We start from the raw sequence: 23916 nt of genomic DNA, 5'->3' as shown, positions 1-23916 counted from the left end.
ATTTTATTTGGGCAGCCCTGGTGGCTCAGCGGTTTAGTGCCACCTTCAGCCCAGGGCATGATGCTGGAGACCCGGGATTGAGTCCCATGTTGGGCTCCCTGCAGGGAGCCTGCTTCTCCCTCTCCCTGTGTCTCTGCTTCTGTGTGTGTGTGTGTGTGTGTGTGTGTGTGTGTGTCTCTCATGAATAGATAAATAAAATCTTAAAAAAAATTAAAGATTTTATTTATTTATTTGAGAGAGAGCATGAGCGGGGGTGGGGTGGGGGTACAGAGGGAGAAGCAGGCTTCCTGCCTGACGTGGGGCTCGATTCCAGGACCTCAGGATCATGACCTGAGCCGAAAGCAGACACTTAAACAACTGAGCCATCTAGGTGCCCCTAGGTTGAAAGTAATTTTTGAGATCAACTTGTCTAGGACCTTCATATTACCTTTAGTCATTGGTTTATTCAGTAAACATTTATTAAACTCTATTTTTAGCCAGGTATATAGATTAATAGAGGAGTTTTACTGTATTGGTTTTGTTAAAGTATAGGAGTGCAGAGTTTTGTCATAGTAAGAATGTTATGTAAATGCATAGAAATACAAAATGTTCGGTCTGTGTTAAACTTTTGTTGTTTTTGTTTTGTTTTGTTTTGTTTTGTTTTTTGTTTCCTTTTTGGGAAGAAGGAAAGACAAAATATAAATGCATATTGAGTCTTTCTCCGTGGGGTTTTGATGAGTACCTCTCATTCCTTGACCTTTACGTTTTACAAAATTCCTGCATGTCACTGATGCCTCAGTTTATCCCACATCCCTCTCCAGGTGGGGTCAGGCTCCTGACCAAGTCTTGGGGGTAGAGCAGAGGCCATGATAGTGCTCCAGGCCACACCAGCTTACCCAAGAGCATGGGCACTGCACTCTCCAGACTCAGGTCCCTTCTTACTCCCTAAAACCAACCACCATGGGCCAGTGTGGATGGGTAGTGACTTGCCTTGTTGGTGCTGGTTATGACCGGAGCTGTTGACTCTTCTCTTCATGCTCATCCTCTGCAGGTGTTGGCCACTCCCCCAAACTCCTTCCCTGACCTTCCTTTAAGTTGGAGCTAGACAACTTGCTCTGTCTTCTAGTTACTATTTATCCACATGCATCTTCTCTCATCATAAAGCCATTCTCATGTTCCAGGTTTACTGATGAGTGGGGACACTCAGCTTAGTCTGTCCCCAAAACCTTAACCTGATCACATTCCAGCTGTTGTTCTCTACTGCATTGAGGTAAGAGGAATGCAAAACATCCTTTAGCACTTCTCGTTATTTCTCCATATGCTGCTCTCCACAGGGTTTGCTTGACTTTTCCCCCAATTACCAACTTACTCACAATTTCTTCTTGACATCATCCTCCTCATTAATAGGCCATTTCTCTGATCTATGGTGCTCACTGTGGTTTGTAAACTGATGCTGTAGTTAATAAAGGTTGTTAACAGCATGCTGGGTGTTATGATGAGATTATAAGGAGCAAAGCATTTGAAGCTCAGGGCCTGCTGCATAGTGAGTATAATTAAATATTTCTTAATTAAACATTTTAGCGAGTAACCAGGTTCTCGAGTGCTCACTCCACCCATCCACAAGCATTTATTGATTTGCTTGTGAACTGACTGTCCGTCGTCGGTGTTATTTTAATATTTGCTAACTCGCAGATGAACTCTGAGGCAGTTTTTTTGTTTGGAGACTTGATACTTCCATGATTTCGCATAATGAGTTCTTTTAAATGATAGTATGGATATTTGATTTTGCTCCCTTTGGCTTAGTTTTTTCAGTATTTTTCAGTGTTTCTCGTTGCTCTATACCAGCATCACAGGGAAATGGGAATGAGGTGGTTTTTGAGTTGTGAATGAAGAGGTGATACACATGGCTCTGTCGTGGTTGGATTTAGCAGTCAGCCCAAGTGAGGCTGGTCTTTTAAATGATCTGGATCTTAGGTTCCTTAACTGTAGAGAAAGAAAGTGGAATGACATGGCATCTTAGGTCCCTACCATTTTGAAAAGTCGATTTTTCTAGTTCTAGAGTCCAGGCAAATGTGTGGTTGGCATTTTGGTACTATAATTTACAAATCATTCCACTGGCTTGAATATCTATGTTCAAGGTAGGGAGGAAGGCAAGGCTTCCCACCAATGCTCAGCAGACCTCCTGAGACAAGTTCTCTTTTCATTCAGTGCTTTCCACTTCCCACAATTTTTTTTTATCATTATCTAATGGTTCCCAAAAAGTGGGTAGGAGCGCTGTATCTGGATTTACTGTTCACAGATTTAGGATTCTTTCCTTAAACTCTCTCCATCCTGTCACTGAAATTCAGACTCTGTTATGGCATCAAGGTAAAAAAATAAATAAAACAGCTTGCATTGTATATTCCATATCAAATGCCCCTTGGTCCGCTAGCCTCACAATCAAGAGTTAGCTACATAAAAATAATCCAGCAGTCATATAATCATATCCTCTTTGGTTCACGAAATAACTTTACCTTTTGAGTAGTATTGTAGCTTTCTTACCACAAGAGGGCAGTGCAGGTGACTGAATGAAGGAACCGGCTCGTGCACCAGTAAGGACAGTGTTTGCTGTACTAGCATCCATTTTACAAAGCATCTTCGTGTGTGTGTGTGTGTGTGTGTGTGTGTGTGTGTGTGTGTGTCGGTCTTAGTGGTTCTCTGTGATAGGGAAAGTAGGCATAATTTATTCCCATTTAACAGATGGAGAAACAGAAGCCAGAAAGGCTTAGAGCATGCAGTTGTACAGCTAATAGTATCCTCTAGAGCTTGAATCCAGCCAAGTCCTACCTGAATCTAGGTCTCTTTCCACCACACCGCTCTGCCCACAAATGGTCATTATCATCATCCCAGTGACCTCCTAAAGTAGAGCTGAGAGGTTGTCCAAAAGCTAGAAAACCATCTGTTCTGTGGCAGCGGTTCTCAGATTTTTTCCAGTGGACACAGCATCTTGTGGGAGACTTTCCAGACCCCTACGTGTCCTGCTGTCCCAGAAAGATGGGAAAGGCTGGGAATGTTAGCCTCGTGAGTACCACCATGAGCAGCCGTCATTGCAGTGCCAGCTCTTTTGATCTATACTAGAAAGAGGGTCTTAACTAGATAGAAGATGGAGAGGATAATGAGAGAGGTCAAAGTGAAGGACAAACCGGGACCCGGATGTGCATGATCCAAATGACTGCTCAGTTTCCATGGTGAACTTGGAAATTCCCTGTGGACTCCCTGAGCTCCACCCCCTTAAGTAGTTTCAAAGGAGACAGCAGAACACAGGAAAGGCACAAGCCAGGCTAAATCAGCACTAAACCAAACACCCCATTATTGAACATGCAGATGAGGATTTTTCTAAGCTCCCAAATTCCAAAGCCTAATACTGGAGGGCCAGCAGGCAGTTACCCAAGTGGTCACTTTGCTGGGCGGCTTACATATAGAATTTATCCTAAAGGGATTTTGCCTTTTTTTTTTTGGTAGTTAGAGTGATTCTATCAGGTAATTAATTTCAAGTGCATTTATTCATTTGTTGAAAAAAATAAAAGGCTCACATAGCAGCCTGTGGTTATTCTAGTTGCCGGATGATTCATGCATTCAGATCTAAAACCTGGAGTAGGTATAATCAATATGTGAAAAATAGGTACTGCCTAATTGCCTTTTTAAATCAGTAAAATAATTAAAGCCTTTATAGCCTGGCCAATTAATGTTTGCACATCTGTATGGTCGGCTTAATAAGGAAAATGCTTGAGAAAGATAAAATTACAATACCAAAAGCATCTAATAGCTGAAAAACATTTCCAAGTGTAGTTGATTAATTATCCTCCTCTCTTCCTCTTTTTTTCCTCCTCTTTTTCTCTTAACAGACTAAACATTCAGTAAATCCGAGAGTTCCAGTTAAGTCAGCATTCCTATTGTAAAATGCCAGTGTTATAATTTTTCCTTCATCATTTTCTTAGATTCCAATATGAGTGTCATTGTTGTGTTTAGTAAAAGAACACAAATATTTATTTTAAACATTTCTTTAAACAGATTCTTAGTGGAGGGTAGAGCTCACTAATGTTATGCAGCTGGGTTTTGGGGCTTTAAAATTGGTTGTCGTCTGCATACCAAGTCCTCTGCAAGTACTCAGCTGCCGAGAGCAAAATCCCACTTGACAAGAAGCCTCTAGATATGGATTTATGCAATAGGATGCAATGTTTACTTTGGACCCGCCGTGATCTACCTGGGAAATTTTTCCTATGATATTTTATTAAAAATTTCTAAATACATATTTGCACAATATTTTCTTATGGAAAGATCTGTGTAAGGAATCTTTAACTTATTTCCAAAAGGGAATTTTTTTAAAAAATGCAGAAACGCAGCAATTGTGTCAGCAAATCACAGAAAAAAAAGGTCTGGACATAATACGTTTAGAACTAACACTCACTTCTGGCTGAATTTCCATTCCTTCTCATGTCGGTGCAGATAGACGAAGTGATTATTATCCTAACCAGAATTCAGAATCCAAATCTCATTCTGAAGTCCTTAAATTAAACATACGATCAGTCTTTTTAGCAAAGCCTGTCATGGGAGGAGTTGGGTATTGGCTTTTCTTCTTTTTCTTTCTGTTTAGCCTGCATTGAACCTTTGGCCTTACCCCAAGTGTATGGGTGGTATATGGTTTAAAATTGATATATTAATGTTGAATTTTTATTGTCACAGTTTCTGTTCGTGCTCCTTTCAAACCTTTCATTTATTTGTTTCTGAACCTTGGATATCTCATAAAAATGTCACCATTGTGGTTGAACATTAAGCACCTTCCCATTTTGCCCTGGGCCGTTGAAATAAATTTGGACCAGGTGCTCTGCTCATAATGGAGCCTCTTGAAGTGCTCTGATAATGAGCCGGGAGCGGAAGCTGTCAGCCTTCAGCTGGCTTGAAGAATGCAATTAGAGCAGTTTTAATACTGCGGAGGGACCCCATCCAATCAAGGCCATTTGAGTTAAACCAAGTCTAGAATCCTAAACATGTACATTTAAGCACGTGAGCTTTGTCTCTGCACTGCGCATAGGGAGAAGGCATTCCTCTACAATGGATCCATTTTGAGTCAAGAGGAAAAAAAAAAGCCCCGAATGCCGGTGGAAGTTCTCTATCTTTCATCCCTCCTGTTATGTTATTGTGACCTTATTTATGGTCTGATGTCACTGGGCTCAGGATAGCTAGCATGAAATTAAATTTCACATCAGTCAAGGGCTTAGTAAGACCACTTAGCTCAACTTCTGTTTAATAGCAAAGAAAAATTGGATTCTCCAAGATACCCATGAGTATGGGGAGTGCTAAAGTAAAGTTTACTCACTATAGGAAACCATTAAAAGGAATAGTATTGTCTATATATATTACTGAGTAAAGTAAATCCTGCTTGGGGGAGGTGGGGGACCAACCAACTATAATATACATTTATAGGTACGTAGGAAAGATTTAAAAGAACACATACCAAATCAGTAAGGGGAAGTGGGGATGGGAAGATAGGTTAAGATTTTGACATTCTCTATATATGTATTCTTTAAATTATTTTCTCTTTTATTTAACCAATAATTTTTATATTCTTGGGGTAGCTCAGTTCACTATCAAGCCAATGGCTTATTGTAAGCAAATAAATTAGCTTCTGTGGAGTAGAAAGTTCTGTGAGGGAGAAGCACCCACTTCTCCTACTACTTGAGATGCTGGGTTATAGTAATGAGAGAAGGTATTTACCAAATAGCTTTACATTTGTCATTTCAAATACTCATTCCTCCACAGAAACTCATTTGATACCTGAGGACATGCAGGTTTAAGGAGATTCCATGATTTGCCAGGCCACAAGTTTGAAGAGAGGTTTCAGGATTTGAACCCTTATCAGCCTGGCTCCAAAGGCTATATGCTCTTAATCCTCTCTCTTCCCTGCCCTTGGTTTCTGAGAAGAGTTTTTTAAAAGCAGATTTTATTTCCAGGATTTCCGCTATCCCTTCAGATTTGATTTCTTTTCAGAAAATGAAGACCTACTTCAGGAGTAGACGTTATTGTATGGTAGTATTGTTGTTAATGGAAGACATTTCTGTAAACACTTGAGCCAGTCATTAAAAAGTCATTCCGGGCCCATGGAATTCACAGTGGATACTCTAGTGAGTGGAAGCCTTTGCCCTAACACGATGCTGTGATAATAACGTCAGTTCAATTGCAGCTGAAAAGTAAATAATTTCACAGAGTGGGCGAGGTGGGCGATGTCCTCATTAATAGCAAATAGTATGCATAATGTAAGGATTGTAGTAATTAAGTATTCTTCTATAAGCTCCTGATTGCTGAACAGTAGCTTACTTAGTCATTTCTTCTAACATTTATTATTTAATAAGCCATGAATCTTTTGTATTCCATAAAAATATGAAGCTTATTCCATAGGGTACAAATCTTTCTCTCTTTGAGTGTGTGTAGATAGGTGTATATGTACGTATACGTATTTCCATTTCTTTTTTTTTCTTGTGAGCCCTACAAATTTTGGAATTATTCGTTTAAAAGAAATAATTACTCTAAGATCGAAAGTAGAATGGTGGTTGCCAGAGGCTGGGGGAGTTATTGTTTAATGGGAATAGAGTTTCGGTTTACAAGATGAAAAGAGACCTGGAGGTGGATGGTGGTGATATTTGTTCAACATTATGAATGTATTTAGTATCACTAAACTGTACGCTTAAAAATGGTTAAGATGGTAAATTTTATGTTTTGTGTATTTCACCACAATAAAAAACACTGGAAAAAAATTACTAAATTTAGCTGCAAGTGTGCCTCATCCGGTGAACTAACATTTAACGGCCCTTCTTTTGACATCGTGACACTGCTTGTTAACTTATCTGGGGCAAAGTAATGTATTTAGGCCAAATAATTTAAACATCCTCTCCCAGAACCTGAGAAAAATATCACTGCATAGGTAAACATGAGGCACTTTGAAATGTTGCAGTGACACCTGTATAATACCGTTACTTAACTATATTTTTATAAAGCATAGGAATGATAGAATACATTGGAGGGGAAAAGCCTCACTCTGATTTTTTTTTTTTAACTGAAGAAATAACTATTCTTTTTGAGCATCTTTTCCTACTGAAGTGATTTTATTTGGCATTTGGGTTCCTTTCTCATACAGTTTCTTCCCAATTGTGATTATTTTATCTGATTATGTTTCGTACCTTGCCAATCCCTTTGACCACGTACGTTGCCTTTCAACTTTTCTCCCTTTGTGGTTGAGAAGAATTCACCGACCTGGGCGACCTGGGCGCTTCTGCTTGTGGAAGATTAGTTACTTTGAAACCAGCCACAGCACAGCAGTTATCCCTCCTGGGGTCGCAGGCAGGGAGAATGATGCAGACATGAAGTCAGGGACATAAACAGGTATATTGTATATTCAGCGTGATGAGGCGTGAGGATTCGGTGTTCCTCAAAAGGGAGTAGACTTTGGTCGTTTTCAGGGCACCTTGTAAAATTGTCTACTGTGGAGGGGAGAATGCTTTAGGCAAAACCATCAAGAGACTGAGCCCAAATAAACTCCTTTGATTGGAAATGAAAATAAAGCAAAATGCAAAGATTCAGGCCCAAAGAGCCTTGTGGGGAGAATGTTTGTGACTTCAATTTGCAAACCTTGGGCGTTGCTACATTGCAGGGTGGGTATGGAGGCAGCCCAGAGTCACCACACTGTGGGGCACATCTGAGGACTGACCCTCCATCTCACAAATGAAACTGCATATATAAAAGAGCCCTACAACATACAGCCACGCTGGAATAGGGTAGAGGGTGGGATACCAGGTCCCCAGCCTGGCTCTGGCATGACCAGCTCTGCGTACGTAACGTTTGTGGATACTGGTTGCTTGTTTAGAAATCTGGAGGACCCAACAGATCCTCTCTAACCCCTGTGAGTGAAATCTAGAAAACAATAGTGTTGGATTTTGTGTGAAAGAAGGATTGCAGATCCCATATTTTCCCTACCCCCAAAACAAACTACAGATAATGCCAATTATAAAAGTCATATTTCATACTGGGGCAGAGCTAGTGTTTCTTTTTCCCTGAGGTTGGGAAGCCGTGGGGAACAAGGTGAGAAAGGTTGTCTTTCTGTTTTTCTGAAATATAATTTTTTTCTGTCATTTGCACAGCGCAATTGCCTTTTTAGCATATATATATATATATATATATATATATGCAGAGAAAAGTCTGGAAGGTATGTGCATGTGCATATAAACTAGTTTCAAAAAATTAAAATCATAATACATGCATGTGATAAAATAATTTAGATGATACAAAGAAAGGTAATTTTATCCTTCTGTGATCCCCAAACCCATTCCAACTTTGTCAAACAGGTTCTGTTAAAAGAGTTTATATCTTTACTTCTTAAACATTATCATTAGGTTTTCTGTGGGGTGGAAGGGAACTGAATGATGAGTGATATATATTTTCTTTGTTTTGTTTGTCTTTATTTTCTTGTTTCTACAAATTATTTCTAGGCTTTTTTTCTTAAAGTTCTATGCAAAAGTTTGTATGTTTGGGGTTATTTCTCTCAAAGGTGAAGCAATGCCAATTTACATTGAAGACCAGACTATAGGAGTGGTTTTATGCTATTTAATCATGGAGTTGCATATAGTCATATCCATAAGGAAATATGGTAACAATTATTTTAAATGAACTTTATTCTTCAGCTTGAACAGATTAAATTCTATAGTGGGCTCATGCCATTTCTTTAATTGCATTAATTATTTATTACATACTACCATGCATACAGTTCAGTTGGTCTGGGGGAAGTTGATTATAGCAGTTTGTTTCAAGTCAGTTTTACACCCTGGGTGGACAACATTATCGCACTTTCTCGCTGAAATGAAAGAGCCGGGATAGTGCTCCAGGGCAGTTATCACAGATGCAGGGTTAAGGTGCAAACCGTGTTTGAAGTGTATCCACCATATTCATAGTGGGACTCAGTTTTGCAAGCAATATGGATTTCCTTCATGCGTCTTCTCCGAAGTTCTTCATTTTGGTAGATTTTAGAACGGGAGACGTGTTTAATGCAGGTACTGTGTTCTCTCGTGATTTCAGATTGTTATGTTAAGGTTATAGGATCACTAATTCCTTCTTTAACATACTCTGTCTTCTGACAAGAGAAAAGGTTGAAATCTGCTCCATTTTATTATTGGTGGTTCTGTTCTGTATTTTTGGAATGAGAACTGCTAAAAGCATATTAGGACACTGCCATGTGAGCATCTGGAACAGCCAGCCTCTCCTTTTGAAACCGACGGTCAGAATGCAAATCGAAAGCAGCTTCCTCTGCAAACTTGTGCTGTTTCTGATCACAGATGTGCCCTTCCTTGCTGCCTGTTGTTGTCAACCACACGTATTTTTGTCATCACCTCCAAACCCTTTAATCAGCTCTAAGTACCGTCCCTGGATGGAAGGTCCATCTGGGGGGCTGCACGTGGGTGGCAAATTGTAAGTGAAAAGTTTGGCAGAAATCTTGGCAGGTTGGGAGCCGGGTTAAAAATACATTTATGGAAAGTATTAACATTTGTGTATTAATACGTTTATTGAAAAACCAAAAACCTTTCCAAATGGTCCTATTTGAAAGAAATGGACATTTAATTGTCAGAGTTTGGGAGGAGGATTAAAGATTTTTTCCAGGACAGTTGAGGCAGGATTTTTAGAATTTGAACTTCGTGATGAGACCATAGACTCTCCTGGTTGTGGTTGATCAAGGCATATTAGCTAGGAATTGTATCTTTGTCCTGGTCATAAAAGCTGAAAAGAGGTATGCTGTGTGGGGCACCCGGGTGGCTCAGGCAGTTGAGCGTCCCACTCTTGATCTCAGCTCAGGTTGCGATCTCAGGGCCCTGGGATTGAGCCCTGCACTGGGCTCTGTGCTCAGCGGGGAGTCAGCTTGAGATTCTCTCTCTCTCCCTCCCCCTCTACCCCTCCCCCTACCTGCACGCTAGTGCTCTCTCTCTTTCTCTCTCTCTTGTGTGCTTGCTCTTCTCTAAAAAATAAATAAATCTTAAGAAGAAGAAGAAGAATGCTGTGATTTGAACTTCTCAGAACATTTCAAAGGCCTTTCCTGCACCTTGTAACACACTTTGAGTCTCCTTGGTGTCAGGCCTTACCTGTGCACTCAAGTGCTTGATTTTGCTGGTCACTTGGAACCTGTAGTGTCATGGTGCTTTGCTTGTTGACATTGAGGATATTTCACTGCAGATGAGGAGGCTGGCTCTTCATACGGTGGGAAAACCAATTCCATATTAGACGACCGCATTTACCATGTAGGAATTCTCTGTTCATCTCACTTTTAGCTGGCAGCCAGTTGTGGTTAGGGTGCCTGCTGGTCATGGCCCTGTTCCCACAAAGCTATTCATAGCTTTAATTCTGGTTCATCAGATCTCTTGAGTGTCAGCTGTGTGTGTGCAGTATGCAAGTGTGCTGAGTGTGCAGAGATGGATAGAAACACAGGTCTGTGCCCTCAAGGAGCTCACACTTTAACATGAGTTTGGGATGTCCTGTAAGAAGTAAGCATCGTACTTGTGAAATTTTAGGCTTTGCTGATGACTGCTGTGGAGAGAATCTGGTGTCTTGCTGTGTTGCCCCCACGCACTGCTCTGGCCTCCCGCTGTGGGAATGCCAGAGCCTGTTCTCACCAGACAAGAGAAACAACGGGCTGGGAGGGGAAAGAGGCTTGTTCTAAATGTAAGAAAGGCAAGGTGATTTGGGACACTTCAGATCCACTGCCACCGAGAGCTGGCCCAGGGACTCTACATGGGGCAAAATCACACGGGGTATGGGGGGTGGGGTGCAGTGACTGGACCGATGGAAAATTTTGCAAAAACATCTGTTCTGTTTGGATGGTCCAAATATTTTCAAAACCATTGGCTTAGCCAAAGCTCATATTTCATAAAACTTTTGCAAATATCTATGGTTTTTCTTCTTTTCCACATGGACATGGAAGCAAAGGAGAGGAAAAATGTGGCCACATGTATGTTTCCAACTTCTCATTTCCAAATGTTTGGCCTTTTCAGGCATGAACACCCATGGTATCATTTTCTTGAGGTGTGCAATGCCCTCTAGACTTTTCTCTCTCAGATAGATAGCCTGAATCTTTGAAGACAAAGCCCCCTAGATGTGATGTAGAGAGATGACGATAATGATACCAAGCTGTGGTTTTAATTGCTTGAAAATAAACGGAGAGAAAGATTCACAGCTGTTTGAGGGTGAGGATCGGACAAGGACAGAGCAACAGAAAAGCTCCCCTTTCCCGGGATTACTGCCAGGGCTCCGTGCTCCACCTCCGAGCGGAGGGTCTCAGAGTGCGCTCTGCAGCGAGCAGGGAGGGGAGAAAGGCGCCCCGGGGAGGTGGCGCAGGGGTGTCTGTAGGTGAGAAGCCTCAGTGCTGGCTTCACTCCAGGCTTGCGGGCCTCAGGCTTGGGCCAGACAGATGGGGCCAGTGGGGACTTATTTTGGGACCTGAGTGAGTTTGTTAAAATTTGAGGGGGATGAGGTTTTGAGCAAACCACTCGACTCATAGCCCTGTGCGTGCTGTGAACCCAGCGTCAAGCCGCTGCCCAGAGAAGACGGTGCCCCAATCTAAGGCCACAGGCTTCTGCACATGATTATCAGTGAACCAGCTGGGTTGAAAATAAGTTCATTTCCCTCTGTTTGTGTAGTTATGTACAGAAAGACGAAAACAATGCCTTGGAAAAGCCCCCAGGGATTTAAATTGGAAATTAATTGTAAGAGCATGTAGCTTCGGTTCCCTTGATTGGTTTGAGTTTAGATGCGATCCAGACGCCCAGGACTTGGGCCCCCTCTGTGGCGGCGTCATCAAAGGTGGTTGGGTCATCTGCAAGGTGGGTGGAACCGTGAGGTTTACAGTCTCCATAAGCCCTACGTCTGAGAGGAGACACCGAGGCACAGTTTTATTTCCTCCGTGATTCCAGTTCGGGCATGGAGAGAAGCTTTTTAGGTATTTTGAATGTGATCCAGACACAGGAAACCAGGCCTCTCCTGCAGTATAGGTCTCACCTTAGGTACATGGCTCAGGCTCCTCAACAACGCCACTACGCTTTCCTTTGTTTTGTTAACACTACTTAGCAGGCGGGGAGCTAGAGGACTAGGGGGGATGAGACACTCGTCCTCAGCACCATCTTTGGGCAAGTGGAAAGTGGGATCCACCGTGCTTCACGTCGCCTTAAAACAAGAAAACAATCCTGACTCAGCTCCTTCAGAAAAAAAAAAAATTTTTTTTTATTTAAAAGGTTAAAAATCAACAAGACAAAAAATCCATGTGACGCAGATATCCAATTTATGTGCAGTACTCAGGTCTCCAGATGAAAGAATAACATAGTCATGAAGCATGAGTCTCCTTGTGAAAACAGCTGAGTGGTGAGCAATTTCAGTTTTCACTAAAACTGGAAAGATTGGGCAGGGAGAGGAGAGGGAAGGCACTGAGCCAAGGAACCCCAAGAGCCCCGTTCTGTTCTCTGCTCTGCCACTGACTGCGCTGGTGCCTCAGTTGCTGGGACTCTGTCCCCCACATCTGCCTTGTACAGAAGCAGGTTGGGTGGTGGATAAGTTTACCCTGTTCTGAGAATCTGTGAGCTGAGGACCGGATTTCCAGAGCCCTGGAAACATCTTAGCAATGGAGTAAATCCCATGGGACTTCCCCAGTGGAGGCCTTGATCACATTTTGTGCGACATTCATTGGTGTGCAGTTGCCATGATATCAGGCAGCATTCTGAAACCATATACAGGGATGACTCAGTTAATAGCTTGGGCCATCTGTCTTTGCTACCAGAGCCAGCTTCTCTGCAATTCCAAGGGAAAATATGGGCAATTGTTAATACCCCAAAACGCTTTGTATGGTTTAAAACAGAATTGTCAACAGATTGTTTATCGATGACTCATGTTTTCTTTTTCTCTCCTCCTCTTTTTTTTCTTAAAGTGACATTTCCTAGGCCTGCTTCTCTCTTTTACGTTGCGTAAATGTATAGGTATCTTGAAACCTACATTTTCTGTACTTACCTTGTTCATGAGAATTTCATGTGGCCCTGGTTATAGTCGAGTTAAATCTCATTAATGGCATTGTAACAGTTGGGCACTGGGATCATTGGCAAAGCCTGTGGAGAGGTTTGTCTTTATGTAATTTAGGAAAGATTTTATTAGTGAGGTAAATAGTATAATTAATATGATAAGAGGAATGTTTAACTTAAGCCAATTCATTTTGCATACATCACAAAACGTATAGGTGTTTACTGATCATCTGCATGCTGTTTAGAGAGCCTTCTTTTTTTTTTAGATTTATTTATTTATTTATTTATTTATTATTTATTATTCATTCATTCATTTATTTATTTATTTATTAGAGAGAGACACACACACACACAGAGAGGCAGAGACACAGGCAGAGGGAGAAGCAGGCTCCATGCAGGGAGCCCGACGTGGGACCGGATCCCGGGTCTCCATGGTCACACCCTGGACGGAAGGCGGCACTAAACCACTGAGCCACCCAGGCCATCCAGAGCCTTCTTTTTTTTAATGGAAGAACAGCCCATACCATTTACCTCCTAGCCCAGTTTCTAGCATACTTGAAAGTAATACAGTGTGTCTTTAAGTAACAGAGGCAGAGTGAGGCAGGGGAGGGGCCGCTAGACTGGGCCACTGAGGCCAAAGCTGACCAGCAGGTGACTGAACGTCTCTTATCCCATCTGTAAAGTTTGTAGATTGGATAGAGCACTTCTAAATCCTTTTCAGCCCTTTCCACACCGAGATTTCACCAATTGAAACTGATTTCCCCACTTGATTCCAATTAATTATGTTTGTCTAAGTGACCAAACCCCAATTTCCCTTTTTATTTTTTTCCATTTTGTTAAGCTAGGCAGAAAACAAAAGTTTGCTTGACCCATTCTCCATCACCTGTCCTCCAGAGTTCCCCAGGGGCAGTAGTCAGATTAGCTAATGCCTGGCATAGTATGGGCAGCCCCCGCTGAGTTGCTGGCTGGAGTCTCGGTGTTGAGGTCCCTAGGATTATGGGGAGGCCGAGGTGCCCCCCAGGAAAGGGCAGAAACAGCAAGGGATTGTTTGGGGGATGTGAGCACAGCAGCATCTGTCATGTGAGGGAGCAGGGGTCCACAAGTTCAACGACCAGTAACAGTGGCATTCAGTCCTGTTCATGCCCAGGTCACCATTCCCCAGAAGCTTCCCTCCAGACAACACTAAAGTGGCAGGGAAACATTTTTAGTGACGACTCTCCCAATTCAATTTTGTCTGAACCCAGCCTTTTCTACCTCCCTCTGCCGTGGGCCTCATCCGTGATAAAGCTCTGCTTCGTTCACTGAAGGGGACACAGACTCCAGCCTGTGATTATGTCTGGGTGGTCCCACCTAGCTGAGGACGGATGGCAGCCGCTTGTCAGAGGCCCTCGTGTTCAAGGGCGAGGAGGCACAAAGGAGTTAACTGGCAGAAGTATGGGCCTGGAACGTGGTCTGGAGCCCTGCCAAGATTCTGTAGGTACTTGCTGCTTCTCTTGGCTCTGGATGAGTGGAGGCATCATTTGGATGGATTCTGTAGGGTTTGGGGGGAAAGCCTTTCGTAAAAAGGCCATTCATCTCTTCGGGTCATAAAATGGAATCACAAACTGGTTTTCCCAATTAGAATCTTAAAACAACAAGAGCAGAATCAGCCAAGCTCGGCCATCCTCTGGAGAGTATTGCGTGTGTGCTCAGAGAGTTAAGGACGGAAGAGCACAGGAATCCCGCAGGACTTTAAGGGGAGCAATCTTCTGCGGTCTGACATTTCCCATCATTTGCTGTCGATGCTTTCGCACTCCCAGCCCTGACCCAGCCTGTGTCAGAGCCTTTTCAGCATTCTTTTAGAAAGTATCCAGTCTGGGAAATACCTCTGGTGAAATTCTGTAGCCTCCGAAATTTGTTTCTGTAACTGTTTGTGTTAGGATACCACGCATCCAAGGTGTTAACACTTAGGTAATGTGCTAAGCAAGAGACTGAAGCTGCCTGGGGGTAATTTCCTCAGCATTGCTAAGCCCTTGGTTCTTGGCGGAATAAAAACAAAAACAGAGATAGAAGAACTAGCATGTTCTATGCTTATGCTAGCAGTCCTCCTGTGAACACTTAACTGTGCTCTTGGCAAGTGTGCAATCCATCTGGTCCAGTATTTTTTGTCACAAGTTAAAATTTGCCTGATGGAGCTCAACTTTTTTTTCCCTTTCTGTCTTATTGTGTCAGATCTAAAAGGTACACTGTTTGGAAAGAACGAGAAAGAAAAAATAGCCCCAGGCTGTATAGCTAACAGAAAAATAAAACATGTTGTAGTTTTATTTTCTCTGGTCCCCCCCCCCCCATTTAAAAAGAGGGACAAATAAGACCTATAAAATACAATTTCTTAGAAAAAAAAAGTCATGAGATGTTTTGGTGATTCTCCTTTTTCTTTCAGCTATCACATTAAACTGTTGTGATTTTACTAACCTAGTTAACAAGATTTTAAGAATTAAAACATCTTTGGTAATCTTTTTAACATAGTTGGAACATTTTTAAGTCATCTTGCACTGACTTAACAGCACATGTTGGGACAGGATAGTGACATTTACGGTCTGGCAGGGGAGGTCTGGGAAACATTGTGCAATAAACAAAGCGTGTTTCTTCCATTCCCTCATTTCACCTTCCAGAATGCTCTCTTGAGGGACTTTCCCAGCTTCCCTCGCCCCTCCTCTACCTGGAGCTTTCACTCTGCTTACATTTGTGAGAATTCTAAGCTATGTCTCTTGAGGTTCCCTTCTAGTCCCTCCTACTATTAAAAACCACCTCTCCATACTCTTATTCCCAGAGGATTCTAAGTCAGTGCTCAGGGAGAAAGGCATTTGACTGATTCTTTGGCCATTTTCACCAACGCTATAATCAATTTGTGCATTATTACAGTCTGCCAGGCTCTCTGGAGTTACAGAGGCCAAAGAACACAGTCATTTCCCTGAAAGAACTTGACCTAAATGTAATTCAGATAATGCTTCTTGAATGAGCTTAGACCAGTGATCTATACAGATGCCCTCATAACTTATAGATTCTTAGATCTGACGCATAATCCAGTAGAAGAACTCTTTAATGGGACCATTTCAGATATCCCATTAGGCTGTTCAAGAAATTGGAAAGGTACAGTCATCTCCTAGGTGGCCTAAGTAGGATGCCTCTCAAATGGCTATTTCTTCCACCTGCGCATAAACCCAGTAACAGAGCAGTTTTTAGGAGAAAAAACTATTTATTTGGTCTTTGATTTCATAATCTGTCAAAGGAGACTGAATTAGATGATAAGATCTCTTTCTGTTTTATCCCACATTTATGATATTTTGTTTGGCAAACATGAGGTATGGGGAAGCTCTGTTTGACTAGAGTGTTGCCGACAGTTTGTTTTCTCAACTGTCATTAGGTTTGTTTGAAAATTTACAGAATTTCCTTTGCAACCACTTTTTGGAATGCATTGCTTTATTTTTTCATTTTAAAGACTAGTTCTTTACCAAGTGGATGATGAGTAGGACTGTATCTCTTTTCATTCTTTTCTAGTTAATAATCGCTTACAGAAATGTTGCTTTCTGCTTACATGGTGGGATATGAATTGAAAAAGCATTTGCTTATATAATATTTTTTTAATATTTTAAAATTTCAGAGAGAGAGAGAGAGCATGAATGGGGGGAGACGGGGAGGGAAAGGGAGGGAGAAGCAGGCTCCCTGCTGAGCCCAGAGCCCAATGTGGGGCTTGATCGCAGGACCCCAAGATCATGACTTGACCTAAAGTCAGACACATAACCGACTGAGCCACCCAGGTGCCTCGCTTATACAGTATTTTTTACATAGTTTCCTTCTTTTAAATTTTATGTTGGTTTCCTACTGGCTGGTTAAGGTAGAAAATGCTGCTGGTTGAAATATATTTATATTTTTGTGGAAAATGAAGTGACTTAAAATTAAAAGATGGAAATAAGTGAATATACTGGCCATATTTTTCTAGTCATTGAGAGGTGTTAGCTCTGTATCTTTAGTTTTTCTTGATGCATATAAATTTTGCTTGCCTCAGTCATTTCTATTTTTAAAAAATTATAATTTATAAGATTTCCTAATTTTAAAAAATTGTTGGCAGTTACTTATCACCATTAGACTGGTATGACCTTTTAGAATTATTTTTGGGGAGAAAGAAGAGAACATTTCTTGCAGCCCTGTTGAAGCTCTCTACATAGACACGAGATGCAGCTCATTACATTTGAAATTCCATTGTGATGACTTTCAGACGGTGGCATTTCTTGAGGCCTCCCTCACATGTCAAGGAGAGGCATATAGATTGGAAACTATTTACTGAGGGAATCTCAAATGTTACTGAAAATACAGCTGTAAAATGTCAAGTTATTTGCATGCTGGTGAATTGAGTGTCCTAAAAAATTTCATAATCCTCAATATCTGCTTGTTTTCCTTACCAAGGAATATGGAGAAATACCACAAATGAAACACTTTTTTCCCCTTCCGTTTGTGTACAGTAACTGCTATGTTATAGGCAGTTTGTTGTTGTTTTTTTTTTTTTTAGTTTAATTCAGCTTCTTCATTTAAGAATCTGATTCCCAATGGATATGGTATAGAACTTTAAAATTTTCACTCTTGAAGATATTTGATCCTTTTTCCCCCTGAATATATGAGTATTCAGTAATACTTAAGAGGGATTTAATACTGTTTAACAGTGGGATTGCAAGGGTGACTCTTTGGGAGTACTTTTTAATCTTTCATTGTTATATCTCTCCTCTTTTTCATTCTTTTTCACCTATGTTCTTTTTTTTAAAAAAATTGATTTTTAAGTAATCTCTACACCCAGTGTGGGGCTCACACCTACAACCCTGAGATCAAGAGTCATGTGCTCCACTGACTGAGCCAGTCAGGTTCCCCTTTGCACCGCCTATGTTTTGGTCCTATTCCCCTGAACACAAGGGACTGTGCCTCATTCATCTTTTTATGCCATAGTACCTGGTTTAGGACCTGTCTCATATTGGACCTTCAAAGAATGCTAAATAAATGGACAAATAGCCCGTACTTTTCAATAACTTTTAGTATCTTAGTTGCTTGTTGTTAGTTGCCCAGGAAGTGATTAGGATCTGCAAATTTCTGTCAAAATAAGATGCTTTAGAATAAGGCATGGTGTAATCTTCTATTTGTTATCTTAAAATTATGAACAAAAGACCATCCCTTCTTTGTGAGAGGAAGACTAGGGTGTATAAAGAGGATGAAATAAATAATTGGACTTGAAATCCTTGGGTGAGGTGCTAAGCTTGGAATTCTTTCATATGATATTAGAAAAGAATGAAATAAGCTTGGAAGATATTTCCTGTCATCATTGCAGGGATTTTCAGAACATATAAGGAGCATGGGTGGCCCACATTTTAGCTGTAATGCATATGAAAAGACAGTTTTTTGAATTGATAGAGGAAGTGGTGTATGTTGAGAAAAGAATACATGACTATACACATTTAGAAATGCAGTGTCAAGCACTGTATCAGTTTGGATCAACCAGGGACAGAAACCACACCATCATTCAAATAGGGAACGTTTAAAATAAAGAAATATTGGGGTGATTGGCTGGCTCAGTCTGTAGAACATGCAACTCTTAGGGGATGAACTCTTGAGATCGTGAGTTTGAGTCCCACATCGGGTGTAGAGATCACTTTTTTTAAAAATCTAAAATAAAGAATTATTAAGCTAAGATAGGCGAGTGACCATAGGATATAAAGAGGACACCAAAGGATCCTTGGGAGCTAAAGAAGAGTACCTAAGGAAGGACAGGCTTGGAAGGGAGCCCTTCCTTATGACTAGGGTTCAGAGCTCACTGGCAAGGATGCAGACAAAACCCACTAGGATGGCAGGTTTGTAGGTTACGTGGGCCACTGCTCCACAGTTGCTGGACTAGCAGGAAAAAACATTCTGAGCATGGGCAGGCTGAGGCTGATGGGCCAACATGCAAAGGGAGTTGGAGTACGGCTGTGGGTGGAACAGCTACAGTGTGCAGGGTGTAGCAGGACTGTGAAGAGGTGGTTACTGGACCCAGAACAGTCCTGCATGGTCACTGAGAGACTGCGTGCCCTGGACTCCTGCCTGGAGCACAGAACATCACCAGATGTTTTCTTATGCATGCAGTGCTAAGGAACCAAGATGCAAAAACTGTACGCGGGAACCACTGCAGTGTCCCTGCAGTGCCCTCTACTGACAAAGCCTAATATTGAATTCCCTGCAAAGAAGAAATCCTGAGTCTGGTTCATTATCACAGAGCAGGTGTTAAAGGGTGAATTTGGAATTGAGCCATGATAAACTGATAATGGCACAACCTCAAATTCCAATTTAGTCAAGGATGTTTTGTTTTGTTGTCGTTAAGAACAGTGATAAATCAAAAGGACCTGATTTCTGTTTCAGGACTCACTGTACTTTGTAACTGAAAGAACCCATCAATGCTGGCAGTGTAATAAGCTGGGTACTCAATTAAAAATTGAGTTTATGATTGATTTTGACACTTTATGTTCAAAATGAGCACCTACTAAAATCATGAAATATTTGTCTTACAAAATGATCTCTCTGATTATTAAAAGATCAAAGATTGCATAGTATGTGCCTTTTACATAATTTGTAATATATTAGCTTTCCACCTCTAAACACAGTCACTCAGGGCCCCAAAACTCTTGTGACTCTTATTTGTGTATCTATATCTCATGAGGCTTAAGAAGAGCAAAGGATAACCATATTTAACAAGCTCCAGGCCACACTCCTATCAACATAGCGTAGTTGCTCACCTTTACAGCTGATGGCAACAGCTGGCTCTATCCATTAGACACCATGAACATTACCCTTTGGGTATTTAAAATTTATGCCTTTTAATTTCATTGTGCTCTCTCTTTGTCTTAAATTACAAGAGTGGATAAATAGAAATGTTCAGTGAAATGTGTCTGCCATTCATTATTATATGTATTCTTATGTGTATTATATATTTTCTTAAATAGAAGTTTCATAAAAATGAAAGCATTGGCAAAAAATGTTAATATAAAGTTACATTTTACAGAACTTGATTTTTTAAAGTGGTAGTATAAGGGAACAGTATTATGGAGTAGGAAGTCAGCATCTGTATTGTAGTGTCTCATTATGGCACTAGCATGTAACCAAAATGATAATGATAGCAACATTTCTTTTTTTTTTTTTTGAGTGCTGGTTCTGACCAGGCATTGTTGTAAGTGCTTTATATGTATTAATTCATTTAATTCTCATAAAAACCCTCATATGAGGCAAATACTGTTCTTATGCCCATTTAACAGGTGGGGCTACTGAGGCAGAGAACTGAAAAAACTTCCCAAGACTACCTATTTAATAAGTACTGTGCAGATATTTGAATCTGGGCAGTTTGGTTTCAGAGCTCTCATTCTGAACCCGTGTATATAATACTGCCCACAGGGCTGATGGAAGGGATTAGTTTTCAGTACGCTGCTGATCTGACAAGATAGGAAGACATGTTCAGATGTTAAATACCAAGTGAAATTTGGAAACCCAGAAAGTTAAGCTGAACACGGCAGGCTGACTTACCTTAAACCTGCTCTTAGGTTTTCATAACCTCCAGGGCCACAGAAGGCAAAAGCCTGGACCCACCCAAGTTGGCTGATGTAATTAGCAAAGGCTCCTCTCTTTATGGAGCTAGAACCCTAAAGCTACATTCTCTTGGTAATGGTGAGCTAGGATAGCAAAAGCCCAGGTTCTTCCAAGGAAAATTTTCTATCTTGAACCTTAGAACTATGTATGTGGTGGAGCAAACATAAAATCAGAAAATTTGTCACCTCAAGACAGTTCCTGGATTTACAGCTAGAATTCATACTAGCTGGATGGTCAGAAAAACATTAAACTAAAAATTAAAATGGTAGTAGGTTGGTAGTTCCTCCCAGCACGCAGTAAGAGCAAATACAGATTCTTTGTGGAAGAACTCATGTTAATTTGATCATAAAGAACCCTTACAGAGTTCCTAAAATATGTTAACTCCCATTAAAAAGAGAAAAAAAATCACACAAGAAAATACATCATCATGAAGGAGTCAGCAAAATCAAACGGCAAGGACTTTAGATATTAAATTTATCAGACACATATATAAAATAAGTATGTTTTCTGTGTTTAAAAATGGAAGAAGAGGGGGATGCCTAGGTGGCTCAGTGATTAAGCCTCTGCCTTCGGCCCAGGGTGTGATCCTGGAGTCCTGGGATCAAGTTCCCATATCCGGCTCCCTGCACAGAGCGTGCTTCTCCCTCTGCCTGTGTCTCTGTCTCTCTCCCTGTGTGTCTCTGATGAATAAATAAATTAAATCTTTTAAAAAAAATGGAAGAAGAGATTAAAAGTATGTCTAAGGAGCAAGACTATTACTATGACAAAATTTGAGAAAGAGGCAAATATAATTTATATAAATAAAAAACACATAACTGAAATTAAAAGCCTAAAAAGCAGTTTATGATAAATTAGACAGAATTGAAGAGAGAATTAATAAATTCGAAAAGAAGATTGAATTAGTGTTCAGAATATAGTACTATGGGCAAAGGAGAGAAAATACAGAAGAAAGGCTAAGAGACAAGGAGAACAGTGAACTTTGCAGAAATGAAAGAGATCAGGCACAGATTGAGGACACCCAGCAAATTCCAAGAAAGATTAAACTTCTTAAAAAGAGGTCCATACCTGGATATGACATAGTAAAACTGCACAATGCCATGATAAAGATCTCAAGTAAGTCAGAAGTGATAGCTTTCAAAGGAACAATTCAGTTTAACAATGATAGAAGCATGAAATAGTGGAGCAATGTTTTCAGCATGCTAAGAGAAAAACACAGTCAATCTGTGATTCTCCCCAGCTAAATCTATTTCTCAAAAAGGAGGTGAAAAAGCAATATTTAGATTGAGAAAAAAAAAGTGAGAAAAGATCTGTCATCATCAGATCCTCACAAAAGGAATTTCTAAATTAAGAGTATGAACTCTGCAAAAAAGGAAAGAGCTCCCAAATAAAAATATCAGAATCTTAAAAAGGAGCAAAAAAACAAAGAAAGTGGTAAATGTATGGGTAAATCTGAACCAACATTAACTGTCTTATGTTATGAGCTTAAAAATAAATGAAATATGTGTCAATATAGCGCTATCAGTTTTGAAGTGATTAAACATAACCTGTTATCTTGGAGGAAGGTAAATTAATGGATAAAATTTGAGTTTTAAATTTTGAAATTAGATTTAAAATTTAGATACATTATGTATACATTTCACTATTTCTAGAATAATCAATAAATAAAGCTAAGCAAAGTGTTTAGCTTTCAAACCAGTAGAGGAAGCAAAAAAGAAATAAAAGAGTTGATCAATCCAAAACTTTTTAAAAACATAGTAATAGATAAAATAAATAGCACAAATAAGATGGTAGAAGCAAATACAAATATCATAATTATGTCGTGTAAATGGACAAATTATTATAGCTAAGGGATAAAGATTATCAGATTTTTAGAAACTCTAGCAATATGCTGTTTACTAAAAGAATCTCATCTACATACATCGTAAAAGTATGTAAAATTATACACCAGATAGAATCCTATTAAAAGAAAGCTAGAAAAAAAAAAGAAGAAAGCTGGTATATTAGTAATAGAATTTAAGGCAAAAGTATTATTAGTGATAAAGACAGTCATAATAGGTACAATTTATTAGAAACATAAAACAATTCTAAACTTTTATACACTTAATACCCTAATATGATGATTTCAAAATATACAAAGTAGGGGATCCCTGGGTGACTCAGCAGTTTAGCGCCTGCCTTAGGCCCAGGGCACCATCCTGAAGTCCTGGGATCGAGTCCCGCGTCGGGCTCCTGGCATGGAGCCTGCTTCTCCCTCTGCCTGTGTCTCTGCCTCTCTCTCTTTCTCTCTATGTCTATCATGAATAAATAAATAAAATCTTTAAAAATATATATACAAAGTAAAAGTAATTGAAACTAAAAAGGAAGAATAAAACAGTCCTTTATCATAAGGGGAGATTTTAACATGTTCTCTCTCTCTCACTTATTGGTAGATGAGGAGGCAAAAAATGGGAACACAATGAACACAGTATGTAGCTTGATGCAAAAGACATATAAAGAATCCCATGTCCAACATCTGAAGAGTACATACTTTTAAAGGACACATAAAATATTTAAGAAAATTGCACCAATTTACAACAAATTAAAAGGACTGGCATCATACAAACCAAATAGTCTGCAATACATTTAGAACCCAGTAACAAAAGTTAACTAGAAAAAAGCCTCGTGTTTGGAAATTATGAAACACGCATTCAAATACGTCACAGAACAAAGCAGGGAGCTCAGAAATTATAAAAGATTTAGAAATAACAATGAAAATATTTACATACCAAAACTAGTGGGATGCAGCTGAATGACACTTAGAAATGTGTAGCCTTACTTGCTTACTTAGAATTGAGAAAGGGCTGGAAATTCATGAGATGAAAGCATCTGTTCTACTTTGGTCTGTTGTCAGCTTGAGCTGCATTTCCTGAGTATCCTTCCTTGTATAGTTCTAGGTCAGTTGGCCCAAAGAAGAACTTGTGTGAGCCTGGGAGATGGAGTGAGGGAAGCAGGGGCCTTTATTCTCTACAGGCCTTCTGCTGAGACACAGTGGCAGGCAGAGAAGTGCTTCCTCTGTGCATCCAGTTCCTCTTCTTCTTGGGTGGCCACCTCCAGATTCTTCACTCTGGACCCACAGGGATCCAGAGGCCATGCCCCGTATTTTCCCCCACGTAGGTCCATGTGGGTACAGAGTGAGCCTGGCCTCTGAGTTCTCTGCCCTCAGACTCAGGCCAGTCCTCCTACTCTGGCGCTT

The 23916-nt window shown here is 40.4% G+C and overlaps 1 protein-coding gene across 1 annotated transcript in view; it reads left to right on the top strand.

Annotated features, from left to right (window-relative positions):
* JAZF1 (JAZF zinc finger 1) overlaps positions 1–23916 on the top strand; it is a 334668-nt gene that overhangs the window by 104794 nt on the left and 205958 nt on the right. The gene's annotated exons all lie outside the window — the stretch shown is intronic.

Source organism: Nyctereutes procyonoides, unplaced genomic scaffold (genome assembly GCF_905146905.1).
Source record: "Nyctereutes procyonoides isolate TBG_1078 unplaced genomic scaffold, NYPRO_anot_genome, whole genome shotgun sequence".
In the NCBI taxonomy this organism is placed as follows: domain Eukaryota; kingdom Metazoa; phylum Chordata; class Mammalia; order Carnivora; family Canidae; genus Nyctereutes; species Nyctereutes procyonoides.
The sequence above is the reverse complement of the archived record's forward strand: the minus strand, read 5'-3'. Positions and strand labels throughout refer to the sequence as shown.